This window comes from Sciurus vulgaris, assembly GCF_902686455.1.
Source record: "Sciurus vulgaris genome assembly, chromosome: X".
In the NCBI taxonomy this organism is placed as follows: Eukaryota; Metazoa; Chordata; class Mammalia; order Rodentia; family Sciuridae; genus Sciurus; species Sciurus vulgaris.
Window position 1 is genome coordinate 56,840,137 of NC_136471.1, and position 22,599 is coordinate 56,862,735.

Sequence of the window (22,599 nt, forward strand, 5' to 3'; positions counted from 1 at the left end):
TCCTAGTGATTGGGCGAGTATGTGTCGAGCAGTTTTGCATGGTGGACAATATCTAATGTGGAAAGTAACCAATCAAGGGCTCTGTGCAGAGACGGCTTGTAGAAACGCAGCCGCAGGTTTCCATCAACAAAACCTAGATATGTTACTGGGACAAGGATCATACGCTGAACAACAGCAACAAATTACATATGATCCAGCGGTCTATCTTCAGATAGCTACCACCGCTGTTAGAGCATGGAAAACATTACAAGGTCGTGAGGACTTGCAAGGGCAATTATCCAAGGTTATACAGGGCTCAAATGAACCATATACAGAGTTTGTAGACCATCTGTTACAAACAGCAGGCAGAGTGTTTGGGGATTCAGAACAAGCAATGCCTTTAATAAAACAGTTAGCATATGAACAAGCTAATAAATGGTGCAGGGAAGCAATTAGGACATGGAAAAATAAGGATCTCAATACCTATTTAAAAATATGCAGAGATATTAATGAGTCAGCTATACAGGGTCAAGTACTAGTAGCTGCTGTCACTCAAAGAGTAGCTCAAGCTATGAGGGCCAAACCCAAAAGCTGTTTTTCATGTGGACAGCTAGGACATTTTAAAAGGGACTGTCCAAACCCAAGTCATAGCACATACAAAAAAATGCCCAGAATATGTCCAAAATATAAAAAAGGAAAACACTGGGCAAGTGAGTGTAAATTTGTAATTGACATTAAAGGAAAACCACTCCCAAAAAACAAGATGAGGGGCCCTCGGGCTCAGGCCCCACAAATATTTGGAGCCTGAAGGAAGGACAGCCAGTGGCAGATCCCATCAGAGTGATTCCTCGAACCCATTATCCATTAATTCCCTCATCAGACATACAACAGGAGGCACAGGATTGGACCTCTGTGCCGCCGCCAGAGTAGTATTAACTCCAGAAATAGGGGTTCAATTAATACCTACATGTATCTATGGACCTCCTAAATCGGGAACAGTAGGTTTACTATTAGAGCACAGTTCTGCTGCCCTAAGAGAACTCCATATAACACCGGGAGTAATTGATCCAGATTATGAGGGAGAGATAAAAATAATGGTCAGTTCCCCAAAAGGTATTTCTGTTATAAATCAGGGGGATAAAATAGCACAAATACTGGTGATACCCAGTGAACATGACAAATTTTTAGCAAAAAAGAATAAAAGAAATAAATCGGGGTTTGGATCAACGGGGGAACCTATGACCATGCTTGCCTTAGATCTAAACACTCGCCCCATGTATACTATAAGAATAAATGACAAGGAATTTAATGGGTTATTAGACACTGGAGCTGATCTTAGTATTATAACATTGACCCAATAGCCAAAAGTTTAGCCTCTTCAAAAGGCTGACCAGACCTTACGAGGTTTTGGGGTTGCCTCAAACCCACCCCGGAGTGCACAGTTATTGAAATGGACAGATACAGAAGGAAATTATGGTACTTTCCAACCCTATGTCTTAAGAGATTTACCCATTAATTTATGGGGGAGAGACATATTAAGACAATTACAGATCAAGTTAACTAATGAACATATGCATATTAACCCGATAGTTTGTAATATCTTGGTGAACCAGGGATTCATACCTGGAAAAGGACTGGGAGCACATTCACAGGGAATAACTGAACCCGTCCAAGCTATGAGGAAGAGTAATAAAGAGGGACTGGGTTTTCAGAGGGGGCCACTGAGCCAATAAAAATTACATGGAAATCACAAAAGGCTGTTTGGATACCTCAGTGGCCCCTCAATATTCAAAAGTTAAAAGCAGCCAGAGAGTTAGTAAGACAACAACTGGCTTTAGGCCATCTACAACCCTCTATGTCTCCTTTCAACACACCTATCTTTATAATTAAAAAGAAATCAGGAAAGTGGCGACTCCTCCAAAATCTTAGAGCAATTAATAATCAAATGGTCATAATGGGAGCAGCTCAATCTGGCCTCCCTCAATTATCTGCTATTCCAAAGAATTGGAGAATTATAGTTTTAGACATAAAGGATTGCTTCTTTTCTATACCACTTCATAAGGAAGATACCTGCAGATTTGCTTTTACTGTACCAGCTACTAACCACGAAGGACCTGATCAAAGATATGAATGGACAGTATTGCCACAAGGCATGTCCAACAGCCCCACTATGTGTCAGGTCTGTGTAGACAAAGCTTTACAGCCTATTAGAAAATCTGATAAAGACCTAAAGATCTATCATTATATGGGTGATGTCTTATTAGCTCTTCCTGATCAAGACAAACTTTTCAGAGTATATGATGGGCTGGTCAAAAATCTTCTTCGATTCGGATTAGAGATAGCAGAGGATAAATTACAGAGCTCTTGCCCCATTACCTACCTTGGTGCCATTATTGGTGAAACCTTAATACGACCCCAAAAGGTTACCTTTAGGATGGATAAATTAAAAACATTAAACAATTTCCAGAAACTTTTGGGAGATATAAACTGGATAAGACCATATTTAAAATTAACAACTGAAGACCTTGGACCATTATTTAATATTCTTAAGGGAAGTAGTGATCCCGCCTCGCCCCGGGAAATTACCACAGAAGCTAGAAAAGCATTATGTAAGGTAGAAGATGCCATTACTAAGGCACATTTAGATCGGGTAGATATAACTAAGCCTATATTACTGATAATCATAGCCACCATAGGAAGTCCTACAGGAGTGTTCTGGCAACAAGGACCTACTTATTGGGTCCATCTTCACTATAGCCAAAAGATAACTCTAGTGAGTTATCCAGAACCAGTGGGAAAGTTAATAGAAAAGGCAATAACTAATGCTATAGGAATTTTTGGCATTGTTCCAAAAAACATTATCACTCCTTATAAACCAGAAACTATAACTGAGCTCATACAAGAATCAGAAGTATGGGCTACCTTTATATGTAATTATAATCCAAATTTTAATAACCATTAACCCAGGGACTCGATGATCCAAATGTTCATCACACCCATTCATATTTCCTAAAGTCACCAGAAAAGATACCATACCAAATGTTATAACTTGCTTTTCTGATGGGTCCAGTAATGGAACAGCTGCTATAGTCACACCAACACAGACATTTACTTTTCTTTATCCTTCACAGTCTGCCCAGAAGATAGAGCTTCTAGCCATTTGTCAAATTTTCCAAATGTTCCCAAATCAGCCATTTAATCTGTTCTCTGACAGCAAATATATAGTCAATGCTCTAAATATCATAGAAATTGTACCAAAAACATCCTCAGCATCTACCATTCATTCCTCATTATCTACAATTCAAAAGTTAATTTGGGACCGTAAGGAACCATTTTTTGTTGGGCATATTAGGGCTCATACCAGGTTACCAGGACTTCTCAGTATGGGTAACGCTTTAGCAGACTTAGCTACTAGAGATGTACATATTTTTTCCACGTTCTTAGAAGCAGAAAATTTTCATGAAAACTTCCATGTTAATACTAACACTCTTCAAAAAACGTTTTAGATTAACTAAGGAACAAGCTAGAACTATTGTCAAAAATTGTCAACATTGTGTCACTTATCTCCCAGTACCTCAAAATGGTGTTAACCCCAGAGGATTACAAGCCAATCATATATGGCAAATGGATGTTACTCATATCCCAGAATTTGGAAAGATTAGATACATGCATGTGTCCATAGATACTTATTCAGGATTTATTGTGGCCTCCTTACAGTCAGGTGAAAAAACAAAAGATATTATAAATCACTGCCTATATACCTTTTCTATTCTGGTCATTCCAAAAACAATAAAAACAGACAATGGTCCAGGCTATACATCCTTAACCTTTAGACAGTTTTGTTCTACATTCGGTATATATCATGTCACAGGTGTTCCTTATAACCCCCAGGGACAAGGAATTATAGAAAGAGCTCATCTAACTATTAAGAACTTATTAATAAAGCAAAAAGGGGGAATAGGGGAGTCATATCCACCTAAGAACAGATTATCCATAGCCCTTTTTAGCTTAAATTTTTTGAATTTGGATAAACCAGGAAAATCAGCAGTGGATCGACATGCTGCAGTTGACACTGATACAAAGCCACGAGCTTTATGGAAAGATGTTGAAACAGGAGAATGGAAAGGACCTTCCCCAGTCTTGATTTGGGGAAGAGGGCATGTGTGTGTATTTCCACAGGAAGAAAAAAACGCCAATTTGGATTCCAGAAAGGCTAGTCCGAGCAGTTAAGACGGCTTGTCAAGATGCAGCCGAGCCCTCTGGGTATCCTGCTGCTACTGATGATGGTGGTGAGTTTCGTCCAGGGTAAACAGTTCTGGACAATAGTCAGGGTATTGCCTTGACTGGTTCCAGTCTCTCAAGGTGGTGCAGTCTTTCCTCAGTTCTTTTCCACTAATGAATCTACTGGGCAAGTTACCCTTAGGTGCACACCACCATTGGACTCCAAGTTTACCCTGAATTTATCACTAGAGAATGCATTATGCCTCGGCTTTGGCAGTGACACACTTTGTGTGCAGTTGATCGATTGTACTTTGGCAGATATTACCTTAAATAAAGAAAACAACTCCAATACAAATGTCACCAGTTACATGCCCAAAGCTATTAGTAATATCCATTTGGTCCTTATGCAGACCTAAGGCATGTATGGATATAAGCCCCCTGGCTTTTGTAAAAGGAGGATCTATAAGTAAAGGAAAGTGCACTGATCAAAAGGTTAATGGAGATAAAGAAACTGTGGTATATATATACAATGGAATATTACTCAGCCATAAAGAATGATAAAATTATGGCATTTGCAGGCAAATGGATGAAATTGGAGAATATCATGCTAAGTGAGATAAGCCAATCTCAAAAAGCCAAAGGACGAATGATATCAATAATAAGTGGAGGATGACACATAATGGGGGGGAGGGAAGGGTTAGTGTTAGGGTTAGAGTTAGGGTTAGGGAGGGGGGCAAGTATGGAGGAAGGAAGTACTGTATAGAGGGTAAAGAGGGGTGGGAGGGGTGGGGGGAAGGGAAAAAATAACAGAATGAATCAAACAACATTACTCTATGTAAATTTATGATTACACAAATGGTATGCCTTTACGCCATGTACAAACAGAGAAACAATATGTATCCCATTTGTTTACAATTAAAAAAAAAAGGTTAATGGAGTTAATAGTGAAATATGTAGAGAGAGTGAAACAATTAATTTTTCATATACTCCTGTGGGCCTAGCTCTCCCTTTCCTTTTTGTGACTTCTAATGAGAACTTCTCTAGACAGTTATTTTCGCAGATGGCACAACAATGGACGGATGGATTCGACGAGCTGATAACAAGGCTTTGATGGCAGATCCTTGCCATGAACGCCACTAAGGTGCAGGTCAAACCAGGAGGGCTTATCACGGGAGCATTAGATAAACTAGCACAATTTGGCACCAAATTTGGGGGACTCTTAAGTCTCACACTAATAAACTTGGGTGTGCTTGTGTTGATTCTATTCTACATCTACAAACGCCTCAAAACCACTCAACAGGCTCATAATGTGATCATAAAATAGGCCATGGCTGCCCTTGAAGTGGGACAATCTCCCAGTATATGGCTTAGTATGCTGGATTGGTAGTCAAAGATGGGTAACCATGGGAAAATGCTGTACCAACCTAAGACAGAAGGGCCAACCCCGCTTTGGTGTCCTTTGATGATGGGTAAGGACAGGATGTTGATTCCCGGGACCTAAGACAGACAAGATCCCTGCCAGCTTCCTTTTCATTTCATATAAGGAAGGGGGAGAGTTCCCGAGTGCTCCTGATCATGCCTGCTCGTTTTGACTTTTACCATGATTGGGCAGCTAGCTCCTCGCCTAATCTTTGCATAATTGGTGTAAGCCCTACCCGTTCCCTCCTGGAGGGAATATAAGCCAGCTCTCCTCGAGCACCGGGGTTCAAGGTTTGAGGCCCCAGGTTCGAGGTTGGAGGTTCCAGGTTCGGGGTTCCAATTCCCGGGTTTCCTGATTCATCAATGAACCGTTCCAAATTCAAGAGCCTCTCTACTCTTTTGTCCCCCGCGCCAAATTGACTCCACTGGACGGCGTCAAAATGTACTGAAAAAAATTAAAATTTTTAAAAGGAAATAATTTTCCTGAGAATCTCTAGACACAGGAATTTGGAATTTCCTATCATTTTTGAGTTGAAAACTGGGATATTTTAGTTAAGTATAAGAATTATACTAAAAAGCTAAGGAGCAAATATATAACCACTCACCAGCACTTCAATAATTTAAATGATTTTAAATTTATTGTTCATGTTTTGCAGTGCTAAAAATTAATGCAAGGGTCTCTTGCATGTCAGGAAAGTGCTTTACTACTGACATAACCCAAGCCCTAAACATTATTTTTCTGGAGATATTCTTTTAGTGTGAGTAAATCTGACAACTCTGACATAACATGGTCATTTCTTTTTAAATTCTAAATTAAATTTTGCTATAGTGATAAAAAGACAGAGACCCACCAAAATGATTAAAAATTTAAGCAAATTTATAAGTAATAAATCTACCATGTATTTTGGAAAATTCTCCAGGACACTCTCCTCATTCAGTATCTCTGCGTATTTGTGTATGTGTGTGCACATACCTTTTTTATTCCACACGTTCCACATGCTCATTCTCAGCAATATCAATTGATTTTTCAACTTTTACTACCAAATTTATGCTGACACCCTCTGCAGAAAACTCCCAGTTTTCTCTCTTGGTCGTGAATTCATAACTAACATTCCCCCATGGCTTGTCCCAAAGTCCTCTCAAAACAAACATCTCTAAAATGGAATATTTTCATCTCTCTTCACTCTGTCTCTACTTCACTTATTCCCCATCCTGCTGAATTGTACTATCTATCTTGTCACCTAAATATTCTGGGAATATTGCTATATTCTTTCTTTTTAAATATCCCCTGGCACAAAAATCAATCAACAAGACTTCCTGTACATTCTCTTCTCCATCTCTGCTGTAACTGCCTTGGGTCAAGCCCTTATCATCTCTCGCTTGAATTATTTTAATAATTCCTATCTTACCTACAGTTTTCACATTGATATATTCTCTAAAGTATCTTCAGAATGGTACTTTTAACACACAATTACACCATCCTTTTCACAATTGAGTGTTCTGCATCGTTCACTGAAATGTAAGACCTACATTTGATCTACATTCTATATCTTCATCTATTCTCATTTCCAGCTAACTTCTCTTTCCCCTTTATTAATATCAACCAAAATTTTTAAGAAAAACTTCCCATGCATCCTATTCTGCTTTATGTGTACATGTGATATTTCTTCTGAACCTCATGTCCTTCTCCCTGTTTCATTCTTATAAAGTCATGTTCATACTCATAGTCTGAATGCAAATGCTACCTTCTCTGAGAAACATTTCCTGACAAACCAAACAATTGGGTGCTCCCTTTTGTGTGTCACCGATGCCTCTTTTTAACAGTAGCATAAACATCTATTTAACAATTCACTTATTGCATTGTAATTTGTTGAAATAATTAACAAATGAATGAAACAAACTATCTGGAAGGAGTAAGGTTAAAACAAAAACCAATCATAAAATTCAATGGCTAATAAGAGAGATGAGAAATTTTTAAAACATTTAGGAAGATAAGAACACAATGTAAGAATAATCAATATTCAATTGAATAGAAATGTGGATAAGGAGATGTCTATGAACTCAGAGAAGTGCAAAAATTTAAAAGCATAGAAAAGAAAAAAAGTTATCCATATTTTTGAATGTCAAAAGAGTGACATTCAATTTCACTTCCATAGCCAATAGCATTTGAAATAAAAAGAAAAATCTTTGAAAATAGGGAGAGTCAAAGACAGAAAGAAGACACTAAAAAAGTAGTTTGGGAAAGTAATCATTCTCTTGCTAGCGTTAACTAGATGGGTTATATTTTATCAAGGTTATCTGCTATCCAGCACACACCCACAGAGAATATTTAGTACTGCTAGAAGCATTGATACTGAACAACAATCTCTGCTGCCAGAAGATGTGGAAAATCTAATATTTATCTAAATTAACCATGACATCTTTACAGAATACCCTGGGTCATTGACACAGTATTATTCTGTTACCCGAGAAGAGGTTATTAACAAGAGTGATAAAAACAGAAGATAAACACTGAAAAGCACATGAACCCTTCTTCACAACACAGATTTTTATTATAGCTCTTCCAACTACATGTGCTTTCTGTTTTTTGGTGATATCAGTGTAACCAGACAGTGAAAATAAACAAGCTTATTTATGGAGAATTATATTCATTAGAAATTCTTTGGGAATGGTTCCAAATGTGTTATTTTACCTCTCTCTTTCAGTTTATGGAAAGCAACAACAGAAATGGTTAATTGCCAAAGGTATTTTTAATAAAATTAGGGGAGAAATTATGCCCTAAGAGGTCCAGTAATGGGGAATCCTTTGAGAATTCCAGTAGCTCTTTTAGTATTGTTATGTAAGAAAGGCTTCACTGCTAATAGTCTAGTCTCGTCTATCTAATTTTGACTAAATGTGGTATTTTTAAAAATTATTTTTATTTGCTCTAATTTGTTGTACTTGACAGTACATTTTGTCAAATTATACATAAATGGAGTGTTTTTTATTATTTCATTTACAGCTTCTCAACTTCAAGTTTGCCTAATAATACAGAGTAGATGTCAATATCATTATCTTTTAATAATTTCTAATATTATTTCTTTTGGTCTACAATATCACTAGACTGAGAGCTAAAGGAAACTCTGTAGACGGTGCATTTGTACTTCAGCAAGACATTTGGCAAGGTCTCTTGAATATTTTTGAATACAGGATAGAAACATGCCATGTGCTAGTACAGTTAGGTGGATTTGTAGCTGTTTGAATGGTTTTCTATAAAAGATACTGGTTAGCCAATGTCAAATGGAGGCCATATATTATATAGCATGGAAAAATGTAACTGTTTTTCCATGCAATTTTTCCCATTGCTTGAACAAATAATGAGGAAGGAAAAGTTATCATGTTTTATACTGTCAAAAAGCTGGAGTTGCAAGTATACTGGATAATTTACACAGAATCAAGAAAGCTATATTGGGATAAGATAATAAATTTAATCTCAGGTTAATTTCTGCAATTGCACCCTAAACATTAAAGTCATATAGTGTTAGACAACAAAAACTTCATTCTAGAGAAAACATTCATAAACAAGTTTTTAGATTTTTAGAAAGAAGGAAACTCCAATTTTGAGAGAAAAGCATTCGGTGATTGCCAAGTAAATAATATGTTCTTGGTTATTTTAGTTAAAACATGCACAAAACAAATCATCAGAAAGTATCTAGGAAATTATATTTAACACTCTCTGAATTCTGAGTATTATATGATAGCAGACTATGGGCAGGATGGAAAACAATATTAAAAAGTGACCAAGATAATAAGGGAGTAAAATTAATGTTGTTTGAGGAATGCTTGAAAAAACTAGCAATGATTAGTCTGAAGATGCAAAAGTAAGGAAGGAGAGAGAAAGAAATGTAAAATAAAGATATAATTCACAGCTGTTATCATAGAGTCCTTTAAATATTTGCATAATGATCTTACACAAAATAGAATTAGAGTTTGTCTGTAAGAGACAAAGGAACAGATTCAAGATTAACAGTTTTTTGTTAACATTGAAATATATTTCACTACAACATAAAGAAAGCACTCTAACCATAACATTTTTATAATTTTTTATTTGATTTACTTAGTTATATATGTCAGCAGAATGCATTTTAATACATCATATATAATGGAGTAAAATTTCTCATTTTTCTGTTTGTACATGGTGTAGAATCACATCAGTCCATGCAGTCATATATATACATAAGGTAATAATGTCTGATTCATTCTGTTATCCTTCCTATCCCCATACGCCCTCCCCTCCCTTCACTCCCCTCTACCTAAAGTAACTCTATTCTTCCCTAGACCCCCCACCATTGTGAATTAGAATCCACATATCAGAGAAAACATTCAGTTTTTTGTTTTATTGGGAGCATGATATTTTCCAGCTCCATTCATTTCACAGCAAATGCCACAATTTCACTCTTCTTTAAGGCTTAGTAATATTCCATTGTGAATATATACCACATTTTCTTTATCCATTCATCTGTTGAAGGGCACCTAGGTTCGTTCCATTGTTTAACTATTATGAATTGATCTGCTATACACATTGATGTAGCTGTGTCACTGTATTAAGCTGATTTTAAGTCCTTTTGGTATAAACTAAGAAGTGGGATAGCTGAGTTACATGCTCATTCCATTCCAAGTTTTCTGAGGAATCTCCATAACACTTTTCAGAATGGTTGTACCAATTTGCAGTCCCACCAGCAATATATGAGTGTAACATTTTCCCCACATCCTTACCAACATTTATTGTTTATGTTCTTGATAATTCACATCTCTACTGGAGTGAGATGATAGGATAGTTTTGATTTGCAATTCTCTAATTGCTAAAGATGTTCAACATTTTTTCATACATTTGTTGACTGTATTTCTTGTGTGAAGTATCTGTTCAGTTCGTTAGCCCATTTGTTGATTGGGTTATTTTTTCTTGGTATAGCTTTTTTTTAAACTTTATATATCCTGGAGATTAGTGCTCTATCTGAGGTGCATGTAGTAAAGATTTTCCCCCATTCTGTAGGCTCTCTCTTCATGTAATTGATTGTTCACTTTGCTGAGAAGAAGCTTATTAGTTAGAATCCATTCCATTTATTGATTCTTGATTTTACTTCTTGTGCTTTAGGAGTCTTGTTGAGGAAGTCAGATCCTAAGGTCACAGAGTGAAGATTTGGGCCTACATTTTCTTCTCCTAGGCACAGGGTCTCTGGTCTAGTTCCTGTCTTTAAGATAGGGGTTTAATTTCATTTTGTTACATGTGGATTTCCAATTTCCCTAGCATCATTTACTAAATAGGCTATTTTTTCTCCAGTGAATGTTTTAGGCACCTTTGTCTAGTATGAGATAACCATATTTATGTGGATTTGTCTCTGTGTTTTGTATTTTGTAACATTGGTCTACATGTCTGTTTTGGTGCCAATACCATGCAATTTTTGTTAATACTGCTCTGTAGTATAGTTTAAGTCTGGTATTGTGATGCCTCCTGCTTCACTCTTCTTGCTAAGGATTGCTTTTGCTATTTTGGGTTTTTATTCTTCCAAATGAATTTCATGATTGCTTTTTCTAGTTCTATGAAGAATTTCATTGAGATTTATTTGAAATTATATTAAATCTGTATAATGCTTTTGGTAGTATGGCTATTTAGACAAAATGAATCCTGCCTATCCAGGAGTATGGGAGGACTTTCCATCTTCTAAGGTCTTCTTCAGTTTCTTTCTTTAATGTTCTGTAATTTTCATTGTAGAAATCTTTTACCTCTTTTGTTAGATTGATTCCCAAGTATTTTATTTTTTTGAAGCTATTTTGAAAGGGGTAGTTTTCCTAATTTCTCTTTCAGTACATTCATGACATATATAGGAATACATTTGATTTAAGTGTGCTGATTTAATAACCTGCTATTTTTGTGAATTCATTTATTAGTTCTTGGAGTTTCCTGGTGGAATATTTTGGCTCTTCTAAAAATAGAATAATGTCATCAGCAAATAGTGGTAGTTGGAATTATTCTTTTCCTATTTGCATCCCTTTAATTTCTTTCTCCTGTTTGATTTCTCTGGTTAGAGTTTCAAAGATGATGTTCGTTATGGTTCGAATATAAGGTGTCCCCTAAAAGCTCACATGTGAGACAATGCAGGAAGGTTCAGGGGAGAAATGATTGGGTTGTAAGAGTCTTAAATCAATCAGTGAATTAATCCCTACTGCGATTAATTGAAGTGATAGGGTGTAGTTGCAGGAGGTGGGAATTGGGGTTTGGCTATGTGGTATATATTTTGTTCTGGAGAGCAGAGTCTCTCTCTGCTTCCTGATGATATGAGCTACTTCCCTCTGCCACACTCTTCTGCCATGATGCTCTGCCTTACCTTGAGCCCTGAAGAATGGAGTGGACCTTCTATGGACTAAGACTTCTGAAAACATGAGTCCTGAAATAAACCTTTCCTCCTCTATAATTGTGCTGGTCAGATCATTTAGTCACAGCAGCGAAAAAGCTAACTAAACAATGGCGAATAGAAGTGGTGAAAGAGGACATCCTTGTCTTGTTCCAGTTTTTAGAGGAAATGCTTTCAATTTTTCTCCATTTAGAATGATGTTGGCCTTGAGGTTAGCATATATAGCTTTTATGATGTTGAGGTATGTTCCTACTATCCCTAATTTTTCTAGTGTTCTGAACATCTAGTGATGCTGTATTTTGTCAAATGCTTTTTCTGCATCTATTGAGATGGTCATATGATTCTTGTTTTTAAGTCATTGATGTGATGAATTATGTTTATTGATTTCTATATATTGAACGAACCTTGCATCTGTGGGATAAATCCTACTTGATTGTGGTGCACTATCTTTTTAATATGTTTTTGTATGTTATTTTCCAGAATTTTATTGAGAATGTTTGCATCTATGTTCATCAGGGATATTGATCTGAAAGATTTTTTTTCCTTGATGGGCCTTTGTCTGGTTTTGGTATCAGGGTGATACTAGAATGAGTTTGGAAGGGTTCCCTCCTTTTCTATCTCATTTAATAAGGAGTTTTGATATTAATTTTTCTTTGAAGGTCTTGTACAATTCAGCTGAGAATCCATGTGACTCTTGGCTTTTCTTGATTGGTAGGCTTTTGATGGTAATTTCTATTTTATTACTTGTAATTGATCTGTTTAATCATCCTGATTATTCAGTTTGGGTAGGTCATATGTTTTTAGAAATTTGTCGATGTCTTCAAGGTTTTCTATTTCATTGGAGTATAAATTTTCAAAATAGTTTCTAATTATCTTCTGTATTTCAGTTGTGTCCATTTTGACATTTCCTTTTTCATCATGTGTTTTATTAATTTGAATTTTCTCTCTTTTTCTCTTCATTAGCATGGCTAGGGGTTTATCGATTTTATTTATTTTTTCAAAGAACCAACTTTTTGTTTTGCGAATTTTTGAATTGTTTCTTTTGTTTAATTTCATTGATTTTAGCTCTGATTTTAATTATTTTCTGTCTTGTACTGTTTGTGGTGTTGCTTTGCTTTTCTTTTTGTAGGACTTTGAGTTGTAATGTTAGGTCACTTATTTGTTGACTTTTTATTCTTATAATGAATGAGTTCAATGCAGTGAACTTTCCTCTTAGCACTGCCTTCATATTGTCCCAGAGATTTTGATATGTTTTATCACTAATCTCATTCACCTCTAAGTATTTAGAAGAAATCTCTGATTTCTTCTGTTATACATTCATCATTCAGTAGAGTACTATTTAGTCTCCAGGTATTAGAGTAGCTTGATTCTATCATTGATTTCTGATTTTATTCCATTATGATCTGATAGGATGCAGGGTTTTGTCTGTACTTCTTATACGTGATAAGGGTTGTTTTATGGCATAAGATATGGTCAATTGTAGAGAAGGATCCACATGCTATTGAGAAGAATGTGTATTTGCTCATTGATGGATGAAATATTCAATATGTGTGTTAAATCTAGAGTATAGATTGTATTATCTAGTTCTAGAATATGTTTGTTTAGTTTTTCTTTGGAAGATCTATCCAGTGGTGAGAGATGTGTTTTAAAATCACCCAGCATTATAGTGCTGTGGTCTGTTTGATTCTTCAAGTTGAAAATGTTTTGTTTTATGTATGTAGATGGTCTATTGTTTTGGGTATAAATAGTTACAATTGTTATAACTTGTTGATATATCATCCCCTTAAGCAGCATGAAATGTCCTTCTTTATACCTTCTGATTAACTTTGGCTTGAAGTCCACTTTATCTGATACAAGGATGGAAATCTTTGCTTGTGTATGTGATCCATGTGAGTGATATATTTTTCCCCACTCTTTCACCTTTAGTCTGTGGATGCCTTTTTCTATGAGGAGAGTCTCTTCGAGATAGCATACTATTGGGTCTTATTTTTAATACAATCTGCCAGTCTCTGTCTTTTGATTGATAAGTTTAGGCTTTTAATATTCATGGTTATTATTGAGATATGATTTGTGTTCCCAGTCATTTTGGTTTATTTCTGGTTTTTAATTAGACTTATTTGCCTCCTTTGATTAACTATTCCTTTATCATTCTTCTTGTCTTTTCTGGTTTTCACTTTTTGTTCTCGTATCATCCTCATGGAATATTTTGTTGAGAATATTCTGTAGTGCAGGCTTTTTAGTTGTTGATTTTTTAAACTTTTGTTTATCATGGAAGGTTATTATTTCAACTTCAAATCTGAAACTTAATTTTGAGGGATATAAAATCTTTGGTTGGTATCCATTTTTTTTCAGAGCTTGAAATATTATTCTAGGACCTCCTAGCTTTGAGGGTCTGGGTTGAGAAATCAGTTGAAATCTGAATTGGTTTCCCCCATATGTAATCTTTCTTTTGTCTCACAGCCTTTAATATTTTATCCTTATTCTCTGTGTTAGTCATTCTCATTATAATGTGTCTTGGTGTGGGTCTGCTGTAATTTTGTACATTTGTGGTTCTTTAAGCCTCTTGTATTGATTTTCCACTTCATTATTTAGTTTTGGGAAATTTTTCTGATATTATATCATTGAAAAGGTTGTGCATTCCTTTGGTTTGTATCTCCACTCCTTCATCTATTCTGAGAACTCATAAATTTGGTCTTTTCATGTTATTCCATAATTCTTGGATATTCTGTTCATGGTTTTTTACTATCTTCTCTGCATGGTCCACTCTATTTTCAAGATTATATAATTTGTCTTCATTGCCTGATGTTCTGTCTTCCAGGTGGTCTAATATGTTGGTGATGTTTTCTATTGAATTTATAAATTGGTTTATGGATTCTTTCATTTCGAGGATTTCTGTTTTTTTTTTTTTTCAGAATCTCCAACTCATTATTTAAGGGATCATTCATTTCCTGTGTTTTTTCTTTGATTTTACTCCTTACACTATCCTTTACTTTACAGATAAGTTTAACTGTGTACATTATAAACCCCTTCTCTGACATTTCTTCTACTCTATTGACACTGGATTTTGTCATTGGGGCATCTTAGTTTGTCTGGGGTGTTTTATTCCCTTGTTTTTTCATATTGTTCATGTGTTTTTCCATTGAGCAGTATGGATCTAAGGCAGCACAAATTCTACCCTACAGACCTATAGTGTCCTTGAAAGTTTCTAGCACCTTACTTTCAAGCGGGGGGAGACCAACATCAGTAGCATCCAATGGAAACAACACATATACCCAAACCCAAAAGATCCTATCAAGACTTCTACAGTTTTCTTGCAACAAATAGAAATGACAAATTCAATTACTGTCCACAAATTCACAGCAAATTTGCTCAAAGAGTTCACAATTCCAAATGTTCGACCAAGAGAGAACAGAAGGGGTATAGGACCTGATGTTCATCAGGGTAGAGGAGAGAAGCCAGAAGCAAATATCTACAGTAAGAGTGGAAAAAGAATCAACAGAGATTTAACATTAGTGAAAGAAAAGATAGAGAATCCAGGAAAGCAGAAAAGCAAGAGGGAAAAAGTATGCAAACAATGATAAATATAAGAATACAAAACCAAACTGCAAAATACCATCCATACACCACAGTTTTCAACAAACTGATACGTGAAAAATACCCAGTCTCCAAAATAATAAAGATTCAGGAGATGAGAAAAAAGTATTTAAAAACAGAACAAAACAAACAAACAAAAAAAAAAACTCCATGGAATACTGAACAACTGTTTGCTTCAGAGTTGAAAGTTTTCTCAGTCCTCTCTCTGATTCTTCATGGCATTGCCAGGCCTAGACCGGTGCACACAGACCCAGTTACTATCCCACCAATCTGGGTTTGAGATACCCCCGACTTGACCACATTGCAGTCCTAAGATCTCTATGCTGTTCCAATTTGCAGAGGGATCACCAGGGATTCACTCATAGAGGAGCAACCCTGAAAAGAAGCTACAAGATAGCAGTTACCAGCAATCCCAAAAGGAAGATTCCAGGCGCAGGCAACGCTGCAGGCACTCCAACACTGGACCTCCAGTTCTTGGCCAGTGTCCCCAAAAAGAGGTGGCTGTGCCCTGAGACAAGCCAGCTGGCACCCTGGCCCCCTAGGTGCTGACCAAGGTCTCATGATGGAGGTGGCTATGTGTAACCAAACCTGTAGGCACTCTGGCAGTGGACCTCGGGGAAGCAGCAGCAGTGGATCAGCAGCAGTGGGCAGTGAGTCATTGGCAGCAGCACCTGGAGAACCATTTGGCAGTGGCAGCAGCACTGGTGGTAGTGGTGTCTGGAGAAAAGACCTCTTGGTGATGGTAGGAGTGGCCTCTGTGGCAGCTGGGTAGGCAGCAGCTACACCTAGGGAAAAGACCTCTGGGCTATGGTAGCAGTGGTGTAGGCATTAATCTCATCCAGGGAAAAGACTTCCTGGTGCCGGCACCTGCACAGAGAAAAGAGTCCACCATCAGAGCTATTTGAGAGGGATGAATTTACTTCAGGCACAGTCTGAGGTAAGGACCCACTCAGCAGGAAGATGGTACATGAGAGGAACATGAAACAAATGGGTAGAGACATCATCTTTAAGGAATCCTTCATCCCTGAGATTATATAATTGTTACATTATCTTTTAAGGTAACTAATATGTATCATTCAACTTTGGAATGCCAATATAACAATTTTTTCTCATTTCCCTGATTTAAATTAAAATTGACTTGAGAACTGATTTATATTTAGCAAAAAGCCCAATGATTTTTTCTGGAACTCCCATTTACCCATGATGTCCACTAATCCCCTGGTTTTTAAGATCTAATAAGAAAGGTAATTGAATTACATCCACACCAAGAAAAAACTCTGATATTTAATGCTTCTCTTACTATTGCTGCCTTTGCTTCTTACTACTACACATGATTACTGATTTTAACAGTTGTTTTCAATAGCTGACCTCTTGCTGGTCTGTGTTGGAGGATTGTTTCTCTGGCCCCAGATCCCTAGCATAAGTCAGTATAGTCCTTCAGAGGGATATAACTTTGAGGCTACAACTTCCACTGCCCTAAAAACTGATAACTGTCATTGACTTTCCAGTTTGAAAGTTCTTGGTCTCCACCCTCATACTCCTAAACCAATTCCTCTCCAAAATTACTGCTAATCATTAGAATCACCATGTCTCCATGGGATAAGGTGTCACCCTTTGAAAGCATGCAGCTAATATCCCCTTACCCAGCCAGTAGATAAGCACCACATGTCAAGAAGCTTATACTGTATAGCCTTTGAAAGACAAAGAATCTTAATTCACTCCATTTTCCAGATAATAGGTCCACCATCACCCCTATTAAAATTGGCTTCCCTAAATTTCAAAACCTCCTTCCAAGAATGTTAACACACTTAATGCCTAAAAGATAAATTATTTTCCCATTGAAAACAGCCAATGAATTAAATTTTAGGATTCGTCAATAGAGGGGTTAATGCTGTTTGTTCTCTAGCATAAATATTCTGCTACATTTAGAAACCTGTGTGATTGAAACCATATCTATTCCTTATAATGAAAGATATTTTATTAGAAATTCTATCTTGATCTTTATGGTTGGGCAGGATTATTTTTCCCTAAATGAACTTTCCAAATACTTCTACATAATATGTGAAAAAAAACTTTAACTTTTTCTGTTGTAACTTCTTTCAAACAGTGAAACAACACTGAGAAAAGAAAATATGCTCTACTTCATATCAGAATGATAAAAGATTAAACAGACATTAGAATATTTAGAACAGGAACAAGGGCAGATGTTGTAAATGTTGTGATCACCTCTCTATCAACCAATTAACTCTGTTTTTGGTGAAGATACTGTGTTTTTTTTTTTTTTCAGGTCTCTATACCTATTCAATATGGCTTTATATTTTGAGGAAAGTAACTACTTCTAACTGATCATGTGAATTAGGCCTAAGATTTTTAGCATGATATAATTTATTGCCAACATACTTTTAGGGGTTGACCTATTTTTAGGTGTAACAAAATGACCCAAATCAGTGCAATAGGCAAGCATACTATATATCTATATCTACAGATCTATATCTGTATCTGAATATAGTTAGGAGACATTATAGAGAGAAAAGAGAATGTTGATAACAATTACATCAAAACATTAGGCATAAACTGGAACTGTCCCAGAACGAGAATGTATGAGAACACTAACAATAATACACGTGAAGTAGGTAGTTGGGAACTTCTGACAAAGAAGTTTCCTTACATAGATACATATTCAAATAAAATCAAGTCGGTATCTCAAAGAACTATCTGCACTCTCATAATCATTGCCTAATTATTCATAAAATAAAATCTGAGAAATGGAATCAACCCAAGGATCCAACAGGTAAATGGATAAAGAAAATGTGATATACGTGTGTGGGTGCGCACACACACACACACACACACACATACAATGGAATATTATTCAGTCATACAAAAATGGAAATCTTGCCATTTGTGGCAATACAGATGAATCTGAGGACATTATTATATGTTAAAGCTAGGCATAGAAGAAAGAAAAGTACTGCTTGATTTTACTTGAAGTTTAAAAAAGTCAAATTCATAGAAATTACAGTAGAGAATGGTGATTATCAGGGGACTGGGCTAGAGAATATGGGGAGACACTGACCAACGTATATATTTTTGTATGACTGGATACCATTGTGTGTGTGTTTGTGTGTGTGTATGTGTGTCTGTGTGCATCCACACACATATATACCACATGTATTTATGTTCAGAAAAATGATGAACATTTTTTGGGAGTCTAATATGCAGAATGAGTGGTGATGAATAACCATATAATTAATTATTAACCTGAGAAAGTTTGAGAATCCCTGCAGCAAGCAGTGCCAAGTTTTAACTTTCACCTGAATTATGATAAAAAATAACTGATAGGAGGTAAGAAGAATAAGACATTGTTAATAAAAAGAGCTGCATGTTCTTTTTTACTATTAACTCTTTTCTTTTTAATTGGTGAATTGAGCTTAGTTCTGGACAGAAAAATAACTATTCCTATAGGACATATGATGTCCAATAACTTCCTCCTTCATGCTTAATAATCTTATATGTGAGAATCCAATCTAATTTGTGGAAACAAATTGCTCCTCAGGGATATGTTATTTCAACCCAAACTGAATATATTACTCGTTTTTTAAAGTAGCAATAAAGATTATATAAGATGCAATTAATTATTTTTCTCTTTCATGATTCCATTGGGAGATGAGACTTACTTAGCATACTTAGCATACAGGATGTCTACTTTAATTGGGATGCTTTTCAAATCAAATACAATATAATTTTAACATAAAAAATGTCACTCAAGGGAAACATTTCATTTGTAAAGACAATTAATGAAATTTCAAGTAAAATGTCTTTGTACAAGTAATATAGAGGACATGTGAATTCTAGTCAGCCCTAGAAGTGTTGCTAGAGTGTTAATAAGTGGACTCCACTTACCAATACACTAGAAAATATTATGAGCATTAAACTTCAAGAACAGACTCGGGAGAGACAGAATTATACCATGACAGAAAAAACATAAATGCTAATATTCAAAATTTAAAACATTGAGAAATACCAGGAAATAGATTACTAAGAATCTATAGGCCTATATCCTGGATTTGGCTCAATTAGGAAATTACTAAAAGATAATTCTGATAGTTCTTATATTTTTACCCATTAAACCATAAAGTATTCTTCACCCATCCAGATTTTGCCCAACAAATCAAATTCAGTATCCAAGTTCTTCCAAACTTGATTCATAATAATTATTCAGTTGTATTTCCTACTATTTCTCTTCACACACCAACACTGAAATAAATGGAGAAAACTTGCTTATTCTTAGCACACATGCTGTTATCCTTTTTATACTTTTATTCATATTAACACATCTGGTTCAAGGTTTTCTCATATACACACATTATACCATCATTAATATTTATGATGGATAATACAATATTTTTAAAAGTTCAGCATAAGTTTTTAAACTTTATTTAATTAATTTATTTATTTTTTTACATGGTGCTGAGGATCTAACTCAGTGCCTCACACATGCTAGGCAAGCACTCTACCACTGAGCCACAACCCCAGCCCAAACATTTTGAAATATGTATATACATTGTTGAATGAGTAAATCATTCTAGTTATCACTTCCAGTATCTCACATATTTATTACTTTTCTGTAGTAAGGTTATATATAATCTGCTCTCTTAGGAATTTTCAAGTGTATAATGCATTACTATTAACTATAGGCACCATGATGTAAAACATATCTTCAGAACTTTATTCCTCATGATTAAATGAAAATCTGTGTCCTTTCCTTGGTTAATATCTTCCTTTTCTGTCCCACATCCTTACCAGAATCTATGAACTGGTATTATATTCTCTAATTCTATGAAATAAACATTTTTATATTGTGCATATAAATAATACCATGTGGTATTTATCATGTGCTTAGCTTATTTCACTTCTCATAATGTGCTCTAAGTTCATGAATGTACTCAAAACGACCAGATTACTTCTTTTTAAGGCTGAAGAGTACCAAATTATGTATATAAATAACATTTATTTTCTTTATCCACTTACCTGTTTTGGAGCTTTAGGGTTTGTTTTTGAGTTCCTCTGTTTGCAATATATCTTTGAGTATTTGTTGTAGTGCTGCCTTGGTGGTCATGAATTCTTTCAGTTTATCTTTGTCATTAAAAGTTTTTGTTTCTCCATTTATTTTGAAAGGGAGCTTTTCTAGTAATTGTTTTCTTTTAGAGTTTGGGATATCTCACTCCAGTCCCTTCTTGATATTAAGGGGTCTAAATTGAGAAATCAGAAGTGAGCCTTATAGGTTTGCTTCTACATGTGACCTGATATTTTTTTTTCTTGTGGCTTTTAATATTCTTTCATTATTGTCTGTATTAGGCATTTTATTTAAGATGTGTCTTGGAAAGATTTAGTTTTAATCTTATCTATTTGGGGAGCTATATGCATGCTCCATATAGATGCCTATCTTGTTACTAATATGCGTAAAATTTTCTGTTATTATCTCTCTTGAAGAAGTTCTTAATGCCTTCTACATAAATCTCCATATCCTCTACTATCTCAATGACTGAGGTTTGTTCTCTTGATGCTATCCCAGAGTTCTTATATATTCTGATCATCATCTGTTTTTTCATTATTGCATACTGTGTATTCAAGGTTTGAAGTTGTGTTTTCCACAATCTGATCTTTTTCTGGTGCTTTTAAGTGATCTTTTAATTGAGAAAATTTGCTTTATTATTTGTTCTAATTACTTATACGTGACAGTAGAATGCATTCTCATGAACCATACATAAATGGAGTATAACTTCTCATTCTTCTGGTTATACATGATGTAGAATCACACCAGTAGTTTAGTCATATATGTACATAGGGTAATAATGCATGATTCATTCTGCTATCCTTCCTACCCCCCCTACCCCTCCCCTCTCTTCACTCCTCTGCCACTCTATTCTTTATTAGAACCCCCCATATTGTGAATTAGCATCTGCGTATCAGAGGAACCATTCAGCTTTTGGTATTTTGGGATTGCCTTATTTTGCTTAGTATGATATTCTCCAGCTCCATCCATTCACTGGCAAATGAAGTAATTACTTTTAAGGTTGGCATTGTGTATATATACCACATTTCATTTTCTTTATTCATTCATCTGTTGAAGGGCACCTAGTTTCATTCCATAGTTTAGCTATTATGAGCTGAGCTGCTATAAACATTCATGTGGCTGTGTCACTGTAGTATGTTTATTTTAAGTCCTTTTGATATAAAACCAAGAAGTTGGATAACTGGGTCAAATGATGGTTCCATTCCAAGTTTCCTAGGAATCTCTACACTGCTTTCCAGAGTGGCTGCACCAATTTTCAGTCCCACCAGCAATGTATGAGTGTACTTTTCCCCCACATCATTGCCAGCTTTCATTGTTGCTTGTATTCTTGATAATTGCCATTCTGATTGGAGTGAGATGAAATCTTAATTTTTTTAGTATTTTATTTTAGTTGTAGGTGAACACAATACCTTTATTTTATTTTTATGTGATGCTGACAATCGAACCCAGGACCTCATGCATGCTAGGTAAGTGCTATACCACTAAGCCATAACCCTGAAATCTTAGAGTGATTTTGATTTGCATTTCTCTAATTGCAAGATATGTTGACCATTTTTCTTATATTTGTTGATCAATTGTATTTCTTCTGTGAAGTTTCTGTTCAATTTCTTATTCCACTTATTGATTTATTTGTTTTTTTGGTGTTAAGTTTTTTAAGTTCTTTATATAACCTGGAGATTAATGTTCTATCTGAGGCACATGTGGCAAAGATGTTCTCCCATTCTGAGGACTCTATCTTCATGTAATTGTTGTTTCTTTTGCTGAGGAGAAGCTTTTTAGTTTGATTGCATCCCATTTATCGATTCTTGTTTTTACTTCCTGTGCTTTAGGAGTTTTGTTAAGGAAGTCAGTCCTTAAGCCAACATAATGTAAATTTGTTCCTTCTTTTTCTTCTATTAGGTGCAGGGTCTCTGTTCT